General features: G+C 54.1%; 1 protein-coding gene across 2 annotated transcripts in view; it reads left to right on the top strand.

Moving 5' to 3' along the window:
* PDGFRB (platelet derived growth factor receptor beta) overlaps positions 1-18,496 on the top strand; it is an 88,503-nt gene that overhangs the window by 43,280 nt on the left and 26,727 nt on the right. The window contains exon 1 of one of the 2 annotated variants that reach the window (XM_061151722.1): positions 7,872-8,293. The exons of the other annotated variant lie outside the window; for it this stretch is intronic. The gene's annotated coding sequence lies outside the window, so the exon portion shown is untranslated. Of the gene's footprint in view, positions 1-7,871; positions 8,294-18,496 lie in introns of those variants that run through there. 2 annotated transcript variants of the gene reach the window in all.

The following is an 18,496-nucleotide window of genomic DNA, read 5'->3' as shown; positions in this document are numbered from 1 at the left end:
GATGCCTATCCTGGGAGGTGAGGACGTTGGTGCCCTCTAGGTGCCCTCTGATTCCAAGAATATGTTACCTCAGAGCTAGATGGAAGGCTTAAAGTTTGGGAGTAGGTATAGGAATTCATTTGTTCGTGTATTCCTATGTTTGGTGGTAGTTAGTTGCTAAGTTGTATCCAACTCTTGCGACCCCATGGACTGTAGCCTGCCAGGCTTCTCTGTCCATACGATTTCCCAAGCAAGAATACTGGGGTGGATTGCCATTTCCTTCTCCAGGGGATCTTCCCTATCCAGGGATTGAACCTGGGTCTCCTGTATTGCAGGCAATCTCCTGCATTGCAGGCAGTTCATATGTTTGGATAATGTGTATTAACACTCCTCCTTTATGCTGACATTGTGTTAGATACTAGGTGAAGCTCTGTCCTTGGGGTGCTTACAGAATGGGAAGGGGGAGAAGCAGGTATGAATCAAATGATTACAAATAAGGGTAAAATTACGTTTTGGAGAGGGCCTGGAATCCAGAGAGTTCTCCCAAGGGAAGGAGACTTGGCAGTCTTGCAAGAGGATGTGACATATGAGTCAGGGCCCTGGCGAGCAGGGAAGGGCACTGTGGTCAGAGGGACAGTGTGAGCAGAGGGGCTGATGCTGGGGACACGTGGTCTTCCAGAACTGAAAGAATGATTTGGAGTTCATTGATGGTGGCGGGGGCACAAGACAGGGGCAAGAGATGAGTGTGGGGAGAGACAGAGCAAGGCTTGGCAGAACAAGCTTGATGAGGGATGGGGGTGGGGGGGGGCTGTTATCAAGGGTTTTGCTTGGTGGGAAGGGGGCTATGGCTGGTGTGTGGAGAATGAGCCAGAGGAGAGGCGGGAAGCCCAAGAGCTACAGGGAAGCTGGGCAGGGGTCCAGGAGTGATGAAGTGTTCAGGACTTGGGTGGTGGCTGAGGGAGGGGGGACTTTCCAGGCAAAGCAGGGACTATTTCGCTAGCCAGGGAGAGAGCAGAGTCAGGGAGGCCTGAGGCCTGGGGTTGGGGGTGCGTGGGGATGGGGGGAGGGCTCCATGGCCCCCTCATTGCCATCCTATCCCAGGGTGGAGGCAGGGGGTGCCTACCTCTCCACAGACATCTCCTGGAGAGGCCTCTACCCATCTTTTCGTCACCCCATCTTGGGCCTGTTCTTTCCTGAGCCCTGGGTACTGGTGGGACAAGCTGGCCTCATTTGCTGAATGAGGAAAGGAAGCAGAAAACATGGAGAGGCTAGGTGTCTGGCCAGAGCTACACATGGCTGGGCACAGAAGCTGGGTGCCTTTCTTGCTGCCCAGCCCAAGTACCCGAGGGCTTCTCAGCCTGTCCGGCTGATCCTCCAACTCACTCCTTTTACAGATAGAGAAACTGAGGCCCAGAAGCCTGAAGAAAGCAGGGATTTTTTTTCCAGGTTCCCTCAGCAAGTCAGCACTGTACTGGAATCAGACCCAGGTCTTCTGATGCCCAGCTCAGCACCCTTTCACTTAATCTTTCTGAGGTTGCAGTGTTTACTTTTTCACCTGTGCTGAAATAATAATAACAATAGCATCATTATTTGTTGAGCATTAATAAATAATGCATGATAAATATAAATAGGTAAATAATCGGTAAATGACAATATAAAGCATCATTATTTATGGAGTGCCAGGCATTATACCAAGTTGTTTGCGTGTATTAATCTCATTTCATCCTCACACAACCCAGTAAGGTAAGGTCATTGTTATCCCCAATTTGATTTGCAGATGAAGCAGCTAGAGCTCAGAGAAGTGAAGTTACCTGCCTGAGCCCACACAGCAGGTCAGGGGCTTGTCTGGAAGTTTCTCTTTCCTCTCCAGCTGAGCTGCCTGGAAGGATAGTGAGTCTGTATGTGCCTCTCCTTCCCACCCCGGGTTTTGCCTAAACAAATACCTAGTTCTTCTTCCTCTTCTGGCTTCCTCATGCAAAAGAGCCTCAGCTACCCCCCACCCTCACCCCTCTGTGGACCCCTCAATCAGAGACCTAAACTACCCATAATGTTGCATGTTAAGAGGACACTATAACCTTGTTTCAAACTTTCAATCTGGGCGCCTGAAATCACAGGTCTTCCCCCTGCCTTGGCCTCTGACTCACCGTGTGACCTTGAACCCCTGCCTCCCTGGGCCTCAGTGTCCCCAAGGTACCCACTGGGGGCTGGCTGCTTTGGACAGCCATCTAGCATGTGGCACTGAGACCCTGTGTAGCAGGAGAGCCCCCACCCCCACGTCGCAGCCTCTTCCTCTGTGACAGCCCCTTATCTCTGGGAGCGGCTGTTTACTGGGCCCCTCTTCCCTCTGGAAGTCCTCCCTCTGGGCTGCTCTCACACACCCAACCAGGGCCTTCTGGGGTGGGGTGCAGAGACAATGGCCTCATAAAGATCTTGGTGATAACTTGGTTTTTAAATCAGGTTTATGGCCCTGAAAGAGAAGAGGTTCTGGGCCCAGCTTCCTGTTGGAAGTGATTTGCCTAAAGAGAAACTGGTGGGCACCAGGGCCAGCAGAAGGCTTGCCTAGATTGCTCCCCAGTCCCAGCCCAGCCTCAACCTCACTCTGTGACCTTGGGCAAGGACCTCTCCCTCTCGGAGCTGTTCCTGAGGTGGAGGTGGGGATGGCGACCTCTGCCCACCTCCAGGGGACAGGTGTGAGGCTCATGGGTGTGTGCTGGGGCTCCTGGGAGCCCCTCCCCACCTGTCTCCCCTCTCATCCTGGTCCCCTCCACCTCCTGACCCCTCCAGAGGCTGGGGGTGCCACCTGCTGGCTCTGCAAGGAACTACTCAAAGGCTCACTGGGGGCTCAGTCTCCACCTTGACACAGGATGTGCTGATTCCCCTCCTCGTGCAGAAACAAGAGGCGTAGGGGAGGGAGGCAGTCTCCAGCACACAGCTACTTAGGGAGCAGAGGGGACACTCGAGCCAGAGGTCCAGGGGCGGAATGTGCTCATCCGAAGGAGCACTGTGTTGACCCGTTGTTCAGAGGAGATACAGTGCCCGGGAAAGGAAGGTCACTCTGTGAGTCAGAGGTCAAGCACGGACTAGGGCTGAGAAGTTCCAACTCCCAGTTGGAACATCCTCCAGTCTCTGGGATGGACAGAGTCAGGGTGGGGACAGTCAGCTCATAGTTGACTACCATAGCCTCCCCACTAGCCCCCTGCCTCGCCTCACCTCTTGTCCCTGTTAGCCCATCCTCCTCAATGTACCACCATAATCCCATCGATCTCCTATTTAAAATCCTGCACTGGCCCCTGCTGACCCTCAGGACAAAGGCCAAACTTTACTACCTCTCCAACTTTATACCCCACTATGTCCCCTCTCTGTGCCTCAACCACGCTTTTCTTCCTGTTCGCGCACACCAGGCTCTTTCTGGCCTCCAAGCTTTTGCACATGCTGTTTCTTCTGTCTAGAACACTGTTCCTGCCCCTGCATTGTATGTAGTAGCCCTTTAACCTCAGATGTCAGTTGAAATATGTCTTCCCCAGAGAAGTCTTAGCCTACCTAAACAAGAACCCCTATATCCAGCCTGTTATTCTCTGTTTCTTTCATCATTTTTTTTCTTTTTTTGGTGTCGCATGTGAGATCCTTGACATTAGTTCCTTGACCAGGGATCAAACCTGTGCCCCCTGCAGTGGAAGCACAGAGTCTTAACAACTGGACTGCCAGGGAAGTCCTTGTCATAATTTTTATATTATTAATCTGTGGTTTCCTTAGTGTTTGTTTATGAGCTCTATGAAGGTAGGGCTCAGTGTAGGTGTTCCACTAACTTGCATCATTTGGGAGAAACAGAGAACCTGAGAGTCAGAGGTCCCACTCCAGACCTGCTGTGTGCCCTTAAGAGGATTCTAGCCTTCTCTGGGCCTCAGTAGACCCAGTGAGAGGGAGGTATGTGGCCTCTGTGGGCCCTCTTGGTCTGATGATCTGTGAGCCATCTGTGTACCAGAAGGACACACCCTTGTTCCCAGGGGCCCTAAGACCAAGGCCAGCTGGAGGCTGGGGAGAGGCTGAGATGGGCAAGGTCTTGAAGCCCTTATCTCTGGGGACCCTGTCAAGCCTTGGTGGTGACAGCCTGGCCCAGCAAGAGCAGTTCTAGGAATCTAGGGTGGGAATGTGGCCTGAAGTCCCCACTGGCCCCTCTGCCCCACCAGATAGCCACTATGAGGAGTGTCCAGGAGGGGGAGGGGCAGTGTCCTCTGTGTGCCTCTTTCGGTTCCCTTGCTTTTAGGTACAAGGACCTACCTGCTCAGGGTGTGCAGGATGGAAAGACACTGCACTGGGAGTCAGGAGTCCTGCCTTCCCGGCCCCTTCTGTCTCTGCTGACCTCAGGCAAGGCCCTCCACTCTCTGGGCCTCAGTGTCTGTGCCTGTCCGATGGAGGCACTCTTAGGGCTCTTCAGGCCCTGACATCCAAGATGACTGTGCCAATGTGTGGGACATGCATGCTGCGACCTCACCCCAGGCCTGGGGAGCCTGGAGGAGGGGCAGTGCTGGGAGCGTGGGAGAGCCAGATGTGGTGGCTGCTGGCGCTGCCTGATTGAGTGCTGAACCGGCCTACTGGGAATTCTCCCACTCAGGCGCCCTTTCTGGCCCCCCTCCCTCACCCTAGGGAGAGCTTCGGCTTCCGGCTCTAAGGAGCGTGGGTGGGGGCTGAGGAGGGGGGTCAGTTCAGCCTGATTCCCTCCTTTAGAGAAGAACATGGTCCTGAGAGTCTAGACCAGAACCTGGGTGCCTGTCCTGGACTCACATCATAGTCACTCTCCATCCCTGGGCCTCAGACATCCTGGCTGTCAAATCAGCGGTTGCACAGGCTTCCCTCCAGCCCCGGTGGTGGACTTCTGGGACAGCAGCTCCTGGTGACAACAGAGAATCAGGTATCTTTTGTGGAGCTTTCTCACTCTGCCCTAGTCCTTGAACAGAATGCCTTTGGTGCATCACTTACTCAGGCCTCTCAACAACCCCATTTTACAGCTCAAAACACTGACGCTCTTTGAGCTCAATTCATGTAATGTGTCCACAGTCACATGGCTAGGACGTGGCAGAGTTGGATTGGAACTACCCATATTAGATCCTTGGTTCTTAATCCTTGAGCATGACACTGTGCAGTGGGAAGGGGATATACTGAACCCCAAGGCCTGCAGCTCCTCTTTCCCTCTGCACTCTCTACCTCAGGCAGGGCTCCCCACACCTCATGCTCTGCCCACTCACCCTCACCCTAGCCTCTCCCAAGACAGGATGGTCAGAGGACCATAGCATCTGGACAAGTGGGAGACTGCTTGTGGCTCGTCCTGTCCACAGCGGGGCTGGGGGCCATGCTGATCACCCCAGTATGATGGCACTGCTCTGCCTACTGCTCACCCCTTCGGAGTACACAGGGGAAACTGAGGCCCAGGAGTTTAAATGACTTGCCCAAGATCCTGTAGCTTCGAACTGCTAAAGCTGGGATTTGAACCAAGCTCCGTCTCCATCTCCAAAACCTGCCCTGTCAATCATGACCCTTCTTCCTCAACTGTCCAGCCCTCGGTGAGTGCCCTGTGGTGTTCCGTGTGATTCTGCATCCCCCAACCCCATCTCAGCTGTGAGGAGGCGTAACAGCCCTGGTGCCTGCCAAGGGTTAATGGTGGTAGGGGCTAAGTGATTCCAGATGGGCCAGCCGGACGGCCGGGTTGGCCGGAAACCGGCGGCCGCCAGCTTCCCAGGGGAGCCACCAGCAGCCGCCCCCTCCCCTCTATGCTGCATCTCTGGCCCCCAGCTGTCCCCTTGCCCTGGGGCCCACCCGCCTCCTCTCCCTAGCTAGAGTCCAGATCTAAGAAACTTATAGATAGAGCATCCCAAGGGCCCTCCAGCACAGTGAGCCCATGCCTGCTATGAACAGATGGGAAAACTGAGGCTCAGAGAGGACAAGGTACCTATCCAAGGCCACACAAGAAGTGCATAGCTGGGTCTTGTGACTCCCAGACTATCTGGTTTGGTATTAGGATTTGAAATGCCTCCTTGTTCTCCCCCACCAGCCCCACTGACCTGGTCCTAGCAGCTGGACCATGGTTTCAGAGGTGAATGGCCAAGGCAGATGCTAGGAGGGGAGTTGCAAAGACTGATGAAATCTTTGGACAGGAAGGCCTCACCCTGTGGTCTTTGGAGTCCCTGGACTTCCCCTATGACTCCCTTGCCACTGAGCTGGACCAGGTGCCCTCCCTTGGGAGACTCGCATAGCCCCAGCCCCAGCATGTGCACCTAGTCTGAAGAACCCTTCTCCCGCTGTGTGGTCTAACCCAAATGTTCTCTTGGGCAGTCCCCACTGGGACAAGACCAAGAAATGAGCACAAGATTGGTGACCATGGTTGGCATGAAATCCTAACCTCCTTCCCCCATGAACAGACACCTGGGTTGAGGTGTTGGAGGAAATAGGGTGTAGAAAGAGGGCAGGATGGAACTCTGGGCAGAGTCAGGTCGGGCTCCACCTGGGACACCTCTCTTTCCCTCTCTGGGACTCCATTTCCCCATGTGTTACAGTAGTAGGGATAGGGTGACACAACCCAACTCTCATTAAAAATGATGCCCTTGGTCAGGAATCTGTGATTAGAGACTTGTTCTGATCTGAGGAAATGAGGGTTGAAGAAATGAAAGGATGGGACTTCCCTGGAGGTCCAATGGTTAAGACTCTATGCTTCCACTGCAGAGCACGTGGGTTCAATCCCTGGTCGGGAAATTTCTGCATGCCATGGGATGCAGGCAGGAAAAAAAAAAAGGAGAGGGTGAGAGGTTCAGGGGCTCCCAGAGAAGCCTTGGAAGACTTTGGTGCAGAGGTTGGAAATGGAACACAACAGTACTGGAAGATAAATGAGAGTTGGGGAAGGGATAACAAGGAAGAGGGTAGGACAGGAGGGCCAGTCGACACTGCGGTGTGGGTCTTCCGTTGAGGTCAGAGCACCTGAGTCTGTTCTGGTATGTACAGACCTGATCCTGCCTTAGCTCTGCTGTAGCTCTGTGAGCTTGTGAAGCTCATCTGACTCCTCTGGGCTTCAGTTTCTTGTCTATACAACAAGGAAATAATCCTTTCCTGGTCCTCTGGGGATTTTGAGATGATAGAGGAAGATGTCTGAAAATCTGAAGTTTGCTGGGTGACCTTGGGCATGTCTCTTTCCCTTTCTGTGCTAATTCACCCATGGACCTTGATTTCTTCTTATAAGAAGTGATTGATAACCTCAGAAGGGCTTTTTCTCTCTTCTAAGTCACCTTTTTTCAGAAGCCCTTTCTGATTCCCTCAAGCCTCAGGGAGTGCCCCCCTTTCCGGGCACTGTATCTCCCACTAGCTGGGTACCCTGAAGTCAGAGACTGTAAATTACCACTGCAACCCCAAAACCTGGCACAGTGTCTGGCACATAGTAGGTGCTCAGCAAGCTTGTTTAATGAATGAGTGTCGACTGAGTCACCAGATGGGTTATCAGAGCTCCCTCTGCAGATGGGAAAGCAGAGGCCCAGAGAAGGGACCCACCCCCCGGGTGCCACAGCCAGGGGAGGCTACCACCCGAGACAGGCATCAGGCTAGTGGGCCAGGCCACTCTTTAATAAAAGTGACTCAGCGGCTGGCTGGCGTGGGCTGTGGAATTTCTAAACATCCCCTCACATCCTGAGTGAGCAGGCTACGGGAGGGAGCAAGCAGAGGGAAACGAGGAAGAAAAATAAGAAACTTGGGGGAAAAGAAAGAGGGAGGGGGAAACTAAAATTGAAAACAGACACACGCGTCCACCCTCCCCGCCCCCAGCCCCCCTTCTCCCAGCTGAGCCAATCAGAGGCTTCTCTGCAGCCTTTCCCCCAAAGTAGGGGGGTGGGGGCAGGGAAGCCCACAGTGGTGTGAGCTCCTGGGGCCGCCAGCGGCCCGCAGTCCCTGCCCGCCCTGTCTGGAGCCAGAGAGAAGGAGGGACTGGGAGGAGAGAGCCGGGGCCCCTCTGACCAGCGCCACCAGGCAGCAGCCTGCGCTGAGCGACCCAGGCAGCCAGACCCAGGGCGGCCCCTCCTGGCAGCCCTTCTCCTCCACAAGGATGCTTTGGGAGTGAGGCCACTCCTCACCCTGTAGTCCTTCACTCCCTCCATTCTCCTGAGGCTCTGGGAGCCTACAAAGCTCCTCACTGTCCTCCCGCTCTGCCACTGCCCCACTTCAGGTCCAGCAGAGTCCTTCTGATGACAGGGGAGAGTAGGCAGTGAGGAGGTCTTCCTGGAGGGGGTGACAGCCCAGAGCCCAGGACTCTGCCCACACTTCAGAAGGCATCAGCAGCAAGGTAAGCGCTGGGAAGAGGAGGGAACCCCAGACTCTTGTCCTGTCCCCTTGTCCCAGACTGCGCCTTCTTGGGTAGGTCAAAAAATGGAAAATATTTTTAACAAAACCAGATGGGAGGAGGCTCTGAGATTGTGGGCGACATCTGGGCTGGAGGAACCAGCTCTCTCCTGCTCAGGCTGCTTCTGGGGTGGGTGCCCCTTGCCCTCATCAAACAAATCCCAGGGGTTTCTGGCAGTGAGGGGGGGAGGAGAGGCTTCCAAAGCAAAGCACTGCCTGTGGGGGGCCGCGAGGAGAGCTGGAAGGAGTATGAGAGGGGAATTGGGAGATGGATCCGGGGATGTATCCATGTATCCGGCCAGATACATAGAAAGGGAATCTAGCAGGGGGCTGGGGACCTCAGACGCACAGCCTCTGTCCCTGGGCCCAAGCCTTGTCCCTAAGAATCTGTCTGGCTCTAGGCCAGTCGGCCGCCAGGCAACCTCTCGGGATTTAAATGGATTTGCAAATTTTCCGGATTCCTAAGATGTCCTTCCAAACCCCCAGTGGCTGGGAAAGTGCGAAGGCGAGGGGCCAGACGCAGGCCCGTCCTCATGCAGGCTAGGCTGGGGGTCTGCGATTCAGCCTGGGGGCCCCTCTGTGAAGAAAGGGAGTTGGCTGTTGGGCCCTTTCCTCTGGTCAAAGGCAGCTTCTCAGGCCTTCTCATCTCCCGTTTTTTCCGCGCCATCCTAAAACATGTATCTGATCACCATCCCTTCCGTGAGTTTCCCCAGAAGATGGTACCTATGGGAAGCCCAAACTCCTAACAGCAGCTGCCACTCAATGACACATTGCATGCTAGGACCATTCAGGGTGTTTTCTATGCTGGATTTCATGTAGCGTTCACCAGCAAATCCGAAGGCAGGGACTGATTTTATACCAAATTTATGGGTGAGGAAACAGAGGCTCAGGGCAGCCACACAGCTGGTAGGTGGCAGAGCTCAGGAGATAGTAAGCTCCCTGCCCCATCACACCAGACTTGGGTTTTGTGTTCCTGCCAGTCAGATCCCAGGATTCCCAGAGGAATTTTCATGATCCTGCCTGTAGGCACGCCCTTCCTCACTACCTTCCCTTTTCCTTTAAGGACCCTCCCTATTCTACCTCCTCCAGGCAGCCTTCCTTGGTTCCTCCAGTCTTCCAAGAGCTTGCCATGCCCATCATCCTGGAGTCTTGTTGCTTGACCCTCTGTTTGTGTTCTGTTTACATATCAGAGATTGTTTGGGTCCCAGGCTTCCCCATCCTGTGTTCTGACCCCAGTGCCCATGGGAAGGCAGTGGGACTGAGCAAATGTGGTTGTAAAGGGGAGGAGGGACCTACTGAAGACTTTGTGTTTCCAAGGGTGAGCCCAGAACCCAGGCCTCTTATCTTCTTTCCTTTCTTCCTTCCTTATCACCCTCTGGATGCCTGTCCAGAATGTTACATGGTCTTCCCGACATTTTTCTATATTAAGGGGGGAATGTTCCTGCCTCTGTGATCCCAAAGTACACAGAGGCCTCTAGTGAGGTCTTCTGAAGTCAGGCCATCTTCCCTTGCCTCCAAGCAGCAGGGCCTTGAATCCACAGCAGTTGGGAACATGCAGATTATGTTGGGTCACCATCCTGGAGTGCTAACTCTGTGCTGGGTACAGAGCCTGGAACCTCTCAGGCCTTATAATCCCCATCGCAGTTCTTTAGAATCAGTATTATGATTTCCCGTGATTTGAAGACAAGGGAAACAAAGCTCAGAGAAGCTAAGTGACTTTCCCAGGGTCGCACAGTTGGCAGAGTTGGTACGTAGGCTGAGGTCTGCCTGAAACCAAAGACTTAACCTCCTTGCTCCCAGGGAGGCTCTGGTAGGAGGGGAGAGTCTCCATCTTCCCGCAGAGCCTGCTCCTGGGTCCAGCACCTTCTCCAGCAGAAAGTTTAGCTCCCGGGTCCACGCGGCCCCGACTTGGTCCTGAGTAAGGAGGGAGACCATCTGGTGAGCCCCCTCCCTTCAGTAGTGATCAGGCAGCCCTCCCTCCTCTGTGGGAAGAAGAGCTGAGACTTCTAATTGCCCACAGATGTGGGGCAGCGGAAAGCACCGTGGATTCAGAGTCAGGAGACCCAGCGCTGGTCCTGGCTCAACTCAAATCCTCTGTGTGGCCAACCTCAGGCCCCCACGTCCTCTTTCTTGCTGCGTCTGCATCTGGAAGGCAGTGGGCATGGTGGGTAAACAACACCAGTTTCGGGCATCCGATGACGCCCCCTTGCCTCTAGCTAACTGTGTGGCCCTGGGCCAGTGCTCTGCCTCTCTGGGCGACAGGTCCCTCCTCTGTGAGCAGTAGGGTGGGACGCAGGGTCGACAAGGTAATAATATAGATAAGGCACTTAGCGGGGTTCCTGCATCTCGTGCGACTGGACCCAATGCCTAAGAGAGCCGACAGAGTGCCTCTGCTCTCCCCGCCTCCTGTACAGGACGACACGGCTGTGAGATTGGCCTGCACCTCGTGAAGGGCTGTAGCCGTGGAAGGGAAGGGACCTGGGTGTCATGGCTGTGCTGAAGGCTCACTTCCATCCTCCAGGCGCAGTCTGGCTCTGAGACCAGCTGCCTTCTGGGCTGAAGGAGGGAATTCTGGGCCTTTTGCTCAGGTTGGGCTGCTGAACGGTGAGGAGGGAGAAAGGAATGAGAGGGCCCCAGGCACTCCTGAAATACCCCCATGCCCTATTTCTGGCAGATGGTTCAGAACCCACAGACAGTGGACCCTTGGAAGGGGGAGATCTTCCCCCACTATTTTCCACACCTCCCCCCTCTGCCCATTGGCCATGTCTTCCCATCATCAGAGCTTGAAACACCTCAAATGGGAAGCCATGTGTGAGAGAGGACAGAACTGGGAGCAGCCTTCTCTGAGCACTTTAAGTGTGCTTTTTACATCCATTACCATCAAGTCCACGGCTGTATTCCTCAGCACTTAGAACAGGCCTGGCATTCAGTGACTGCTTAATAAATATTTGCGGAACTAATTTAATCACCGCAAACTACCTCAAGGAGTGGACATAAACTCTCCATTTTATAGATAAAGAAATGCCCAGAGAGGTTAAGAGGTTAAGTCAGTTGCTCTAAGTCCCACAGCTCGGATATGATGGAGTCGGGACTTAAACCTGGTGTTTTTGACTCCAGAATCCATGACTGAGAGACTGGGTGGGGCCTGGGCTTCAGCCGTGGGGGCCCCCTCAGAGCTCTAGAGGTGGTCATCAGACCCTGGAACCTATCCTGTATGACTGTGGGTGAGTCAGTCCCTCTCTGGGTCTCAGTTTTCCCATCGGTAAAATAAGGATTTTGAACGAGATGATCCCTGAGTTCCTTCCAGTCGTAAAACAATTCCAGGATTCCAAGCCACGCCAGCCCAGATTGGCAGCCACACAAACCCTGTTGTGTACTCAGGGATCATGCATATTTAACTTCACAATGAAAGGGTTTTTTCTTACCCTTTTTCTGCACGTTACAGAAAGCGGTCAGGATCGATGACCACTAATGGAAAATGGTGCCCTATAATCAAGAGGAAGAACTTTCTGACAATCAGAGCAGCCTGGAAATGCACTCTATTTCTTGGGGGAGCTCTAAGGGTGTGTTTCCCCAGCACCCACAGGCCCATTTTTCTTGGATACTGAGGAAGGAGGGTCAGGAGGAGTGCCTGTGAAGGGTTGTGTGTGGATGCTGTGACGCTTTACTGATTTTTGAACTTCATATGCTCTGATTTCAAGGCAAGGCTTTGGCCCGTGGTAGATGGACAAATGGTGGGGTCCAGAGGCAAGGGAATGAATACAGAGACCCACATCTAATGAGAAGAGTGTGGAATTCACATACTGTTGCTCCCAGTGTAGAAGCCAAACCCTAGCCCCTCCCAAGACTTCAGGCCCAGAACCCTCAGGCCAAAGAACTTCCTGAACCTCCAGGCCATGGCCCCAGGAACCCCCTTCCTAACCCCAGCCTAGTGCAGGAGGTTGAAAATCAAAGTGTATCGTTTTAGCTGCATTAGCACCCTCTCTTCTCCTTGCTTCAGTTCAGAGATCTTTAATTTCTAGGTGTGCAAAACCTTTCATCTGCCAGAGGTACCAGCTTCTCTGCCCTGTGATGGAAGGGGTTGTCACTTGGGAGGTGGGGGCAGCAGGGCCAGGGGGTCAGGCAGCTCCTGAAGGTCAGAGATGTAAAGGACTATGGGGATCACTGTGTTCAACTTCCTTATTGTATACAGGGGAAACTGAGGTCCAGAGAAGAGGAGGGATGTGCCTCAGCTATAGCACTGAGCCCAGGACCCAGCCTGCTGGCCTGGACTTTCCTCTGTGCCAGCACATGTGTTGGATCCTCTCCACCCGTCTCTGTGGCCCAGGGCTAAGGCTCCAGCTCTCACTAGGTTGAGGCCACAGGGCAGAGTTTAGGCTAGAATGTAGCAATGCCACCCCAATGAGGGATGGGACCCCCTCTGGGTAGTCTTGTGGACCATGGAGCCTTTGATTACATCACTTCTCCATCCTGGCCATAATTTCCTTTTGTGTAAAACGAGGGGGCAAGGGGACAGTTCAGTGACCCCAAGGGTTACATCCTGCTCCATCCTTGGCCCCTGAGAGCTCCTGTCAGCTTTGTGTGGCTGTGTCTCATCTTATTGCTGTCCTGGTTACCTTCTGTCTTGGTAAGTGGGGCCATAAGGGCTGTGACACCCTCCTTTCCCTCCTCTTCTAGCTTCTCTGCTCCTGAGGCTGAGCCTAAGAGGTGGATAGTGGGAGGAGGTTCCAGAATCAGCCCCAGGGGGCAGGGCTCAGATTTACAAACCTGTCACTGAAGCCCTGGCTTCTCCTAGCCCAGGGCTTTGGGCATGAAGGGAAAGGCCCAAGGGGGACTCAGTGGACTGTGGGCTATTCCAGTCTTACCTATATTTATGTTCTTATCATAATAATCTTATCATGTTCTTATCAGGCCAGGGCCTTTCTGTTGAATGGATAGTAAAAGTGATAAGTACACGGAGAGATGGATAAACAGGTTGGTGGATGGATGGATGGACAAATAGATGGCCTCTGCTTTAGTCCAGGGAGCAGGGATGACTTCATAAGCATTCAACATGTGCAGCCACAGAGGATTTCATGCTTAGAATGGCGTTGCCTTGAAATGCTTAATAGTTTTTTTTAACAAGGGTCCTGACATTTGCATTTTGCCCTCAGTCCATCAAATTATATAGTTGGTCCTGCCAAGGAATTCAGGCTGGGTTTGAGATGGCTTCATCCCCAGAGCTGGTCTCGCTGCCTCTACTGTCCCCATCCTAATCTACACACTCCCACAAAATGCCGGGCCACTCCTGTCACTCCCCCTTGTGGAGGCCCTCCATCCCCATAAGTGCTGAGAGGTGCATGGTTGTCACCCCAGGCAGCAGCCAGCCCCCCACCCTCACTATCAATACCCTGACAAGTTGGCTTCCCAGTGCCTCCAGGGCAGAGCCCAAGTCCTTACCCACATCCCAATCTTTTCCCAAAGTGACCTCTGCCCTCCTTCTCTGCCCATCACCTGCCTCTTTGCTGACAAGCCCCAGTTTCCAGCCTCACAGTCCTTTCTTTGCCATCACCCGATGCCTCACGATCTCCCACTTCCTTAACTGCTCACACAGAGCTTCTGTGGAATAGCCTTCCCTGACATCATCCCCCAGAGAGCCCAACTCACAGCCTCTCCTCCCCCTCAAACCATCCTATAATCATAACAGTTACCATTGACTTAGCCTGTCATGTCAGGAGCCTTTCATCATCATCTCTAACCCTCACAGCAATGGAAAAGGGTGTCTCTTTTGTGGTTTTCCAGGAAAATGGGACTCAGGGAAGTTAAACTCCCAGAAGTCACGTGGTTACGAGGCAGTGGATTAAGTGGCGATATTGCTGTTCTGGCCTGGCCGAGCCCCTCCGCATGCTTTCACTTCCCTGGGAGGCGTCAGGCGCCACCCCCTGGCATCAGAGTCCCATATATCTGTTCAGCCCCCTCATCACCCCGAACCATCACCTCCCTAGATGAGAAGGGTCACCATCACCTATTATCCCAGTGTCCCAGCCCAGGGAGTCCCGAGTTATTACAGGGCAGCTGACGACCAGAGAGCTGGCCTTCCACAGCCATTTGATCTCTCATGCCGAGTAAGCGTCTATTGAGCACCTGTGTGCATGCTAAGTCACTTCAGTCATGTCCGACTCTTTGTGACCCAATGGACCATATCCCGCCAGGCTCCTGTGTCCATGGGATTCTCCAGGCAAGAATGCCAGAGTGGGTTGCCATGCCCTCTTCCAGGGGATCTTCAGGATCCAGGGATCAAACCCACATCTCTTATGTCTCCTGCATTGACAGGCGGGTCCTTTAGCACTAGCGCCAGCTGGGAAACCCATATTGGGCACCTACTGTAAGCCTAATCCTATATGAGGAACTTGGAGATATCCCCCAGATTGTTGGGCTTTCTCTTTTGTGAAAAGTCGAACTAAGGGACTAAGACAAAGAGCAGGTTGGCAGACAGTGGACTGGGAGTCATTAGCCTTGGGTTCTGGTCCTGGAGGAGGAGACCCCACCCCCGCCCAAGCTGAGCCTGCTGACACCTAGTAACAAACAGCAGCGGCGCTTCTTGGCTTTCTCACCACCCCGTTTCCCACACAGACCCCTTTGCTGACAAGCCTAGCCTAGCCGGGTCTCAAGGCCAAGTGAGTGAATGAGTGAGTGACTTATTCTCCCGTGAGTGAATGAAGAAGAGTCACGTGGCCACTGACTTGGCTGAAGGCTGTGTGCCAGGCCCTGCTCTGTGCATTTTACTTGTATTAACTCGTTTGAAGGCCTCGACAACTCGATGAGGAGCCCGGACTTACAGAGGGGAGACCGGAGGCACAGGGAGGCTGAGTAACAGTGAGTGGGAGACTCAGGGTGAGCACCTGGAGGAAGAGGTGAGAGAACAGATGTGGGGAAAATAAGGGGACTAAAATGTGGGAGTTTTCTCCCCTCTGGCTCTGCCGCGCAGGAGGGCTATGAGGGGAATCTCAATGCTCTGTAATTGGCATCAGTTAATGGCAGGTTCTTGTTAGCTAGCTGCCCCGCCCGATGTGTGGACTCTGGGCTGCTGGGGGAAGGCCGCGTGCTGGTGGGTCAGTCCACACGGCCGAGGCCCGCCTGCCCCCTGCCCACTTGGCTCTGAGAACCCATTCTGTGTGCGGCCCCCACCCCAGCCGGGGGCTGATCCCGGGCTGGCAGCAGCTAGGGGAACAGAAGGTTTGCTTGTCTGCGCCTGCCGCACCCCCCTCCCCAGTCTGAGCCCGGGACCCCTCTCGGGGGCTCCTTTGGCTGCCAGGGCCTGGCGCTCTCTGTTGCCATGGCACCGGCCGGAGATGAGGCTCTGGGGGGTGGTGAGGGGCGGGGGTTGCAGGGAGGACAGCCGAAGGATGGTGGAGGCCTAGAACTCTGCAGCTGCAGGGGCCCCTGGGCCATCTGAACAGTGGAAAGGGGGTGCTGGGGCCCCAGCAGGGGTAGGCCTGGACCCCAAGTGCAGCATAGCATTGCATCTAGCCCGACTGCCAGGATGCTCTGTCTGAGGCCTTTGGGACAGGCCTTGTGGCAGACCAGAGCCCTGCTGTCCTCAGCAAAGACTCCTCTCCTCAGTGTAGATGCTGACCCTCAGGTTCCACAGTGATGTCCCAGAAAGGTTCTGAGATCCCGCCTTGCTTAACTTCCAAATTCGTGGGTGAGCTGGGGTAGATCCCCTGCTCAGGACTCTGACCTCTGAGGACCTCGAATACCTGAGAGCTTGACCCCGTTAGGGTGAACCCATGTGGGAGTGTTTCTCTGTGAACAGACCTGTTTCTGGGCAGAATACAGGCAGTCCTACACAGCGGTTAAGAATACATGTTTGGAGTCAGTCAGATGGGCCTGAGTTTGAATCCCAACTTATCATTGGCTTTTATTAATTTGCTGTGTGACCTTGAGCAAGTTGCCATACCTCTCTGAGACTTAGTTTCTTCCTCTGTGAATAGGAATAATGATTGTACCCTCCTCACAGGATTGTTGTGAGGATGAACCCAAATTCCCAGGTCATGTCATTTAGCAGAGTGCTTGGCTCTGAATTAGTAAGGGCTTTTGTTTATTTTCACATTGTGGAGCATCAGAAAAATGAACGGGAAGAAAGATGCCCTGCGTGTGGGAACAGGGGGGCATTGACAGTGGTGAATGGAAGCAGGAATAATGGGTTGAGGATATAAAGAGATAGATTGAGCACATGTAATAAAAGTTTTCAAATAGCCTGACCCCTGAGGAACCTGAGCTGTCCAAGAATGGAACAGGCCATGGTGAGGTGGTGAGATCCCTATCATGGGAGGTGTGCAGTTGGGAGGCTGGACAACCTCTTTGTTTGCAGAGAGCCTGGGGGAGATGTGAAATAGGAGGACTTACAGCCCATCTCACACCTAAGAAGATAGGGTTCTGTGAAAGATGATGTGACTGTCTGCCTCTTTGTTCTGCCAACTTCAGTTTCACCCGGCTGAGAGGGGAGAGGTTAGGAAATAGAGGGTGAACAACAAGCCCGCTGACTCCTTTACTGAGCTCATACTCTGTGTCAGGCTCTCAGAATCTGCCTCCTGCCTTAGAAAGGCTGTCACACGGGTGTTGAGCCTGTGTGCTCTGAGATGAGTCCACCCGGGATCGAGCGCGGCTCCACCACTGGGAACTCTGTGACCTCGGGCAAAGGATTTGCACTCTCTGTGCCTTGTTCTCCTTATCTATAAAATGCAGAAGCAACACCGATGTCATGGATTGTTCTGAGACCATTCACATTAAGGGCTTGGGCCAGGCATTGGGTGATAAGAACTAAATCAGAATTAGCTATTCTTATTTTCAAGGTCTTCTAAGTCATTTTTCCTTTTCAAAGGGGGCATTGAGGCCCAGCTGGGATCCAGAGGACTCTAGTCCAGGGATCCACTGGGCCTGGGCAGAGCCAGGCCACAATGGCCCAGGGGGTGGCCACGGGGACGAGCAGGGGGCCAGTGAGGCGCCGGAGGAGGCAGGAAGCGTTTGCTTGGCGGGCGGGTGGACAGGGGTATGTGGCGGGCCTCCCTCCCTCTCTGACCTCCTTCTCAGGCCGGTTCCCAGCCTGTGTGGGGACCCAGACCCCCTCCCCTGGGCCCCCAGTGGCCGTGAGGCACACACTGAGCGCTTTCCCACGAGCCGTTCCAAGTAACTAGGCCTGCTCCCCCTACCTCCAAGCGCCTGCTCTGCTACTCTGTGGCGGGTGAGGGGTGTGTGGCAGGAGACGGGGGCTCGGACTGGGAGGGATCAGTCCATGTTTTATCAGCCTGGCTCCGATCCAGACAGATGTTTCGTTTTATTTTGAACTTCCAGAAAAGAGGTCATTTCTTTCCATTGTGTCCCTAGGGAGGCCTCCTGGAGAGAGAAGAACAGAGGGAGTGACAAGAGCGTGGGGGCCTCGCTTGGGCCCCCAGGGAGCTGGAAGGACAGCATCCTGCCCCCTCTGTGGTGATGAGCTGTCTGTCAGCAGGGCAGGGCGTGAAGGTTCTTACAGGCTGGGCTAAGAAGCCAGCCTTTATCTAGGGTGGATGGAGAACCGTGGAGGCACCAGGGAAGGACATGGTTGGGTGGGGATTTCAGGAAGGTTCCTCTGGTCAGGGGGTGAGGACAGGCAGGAAGGCTCAGACTAAAGGCGATATGGGAGTGTGTGGTACCATGGGGTAGCCAGAGGCCACCAAACTCGTGCTGGAGGGGGTGGGTTAGGGCCATCAGAGTGATGTTCCATGGAACTGGCACTGTCCTTTCACCCCACGTGGACTTCCAGAACAGCTGGGTCCCATTGCAGGCCGCAACTTCACTGATTTCTGCTGCTTTGTTTGGAGGACCTCATAGATACCTGGAAAACAGGAAGGTCCTCTGGGTCTAGAAGCAGCATGGCAGAGAATTGGGCCTGGGTGACTGTGTGGCATCGCTGTGTGCCTCAGGTCAGGTTGCTCACCCTTTCTGGCCTCCACGTGATCCTGAGGTTTGTGGGGAGGTTCAGTGTGTAGGGTGGAATGCTGACCTTCAGCAGCAGAAGGGGCACTGGATTGAGGGAGGCAGGTGAGAGCTCCACAACCTCAGCCACTTTCTAGCTTTCTACCCCCTGCCCATAACTATCTCCCAACCCAACAGACCCTGTTCTCCT

Source organism: Dama dama, chromosome 9 (genome assembly GCF_033118175.1).
Source record: "Dama dama isolate Ldn47 chromosome 9, ASM3311817v1, whole genome shotgun sequence".
Lineage (NCBI taxonomy): Eukaryota > Metazoa > Chordata > Mammalia > Artiodactyla > Cervidae > Dama > Dama dama.
The sequence above is the reverse complement of the archived record's forward strand: the minus strand, read 5'-3'. Positions and strand labels throughout refer to the sequence as shown.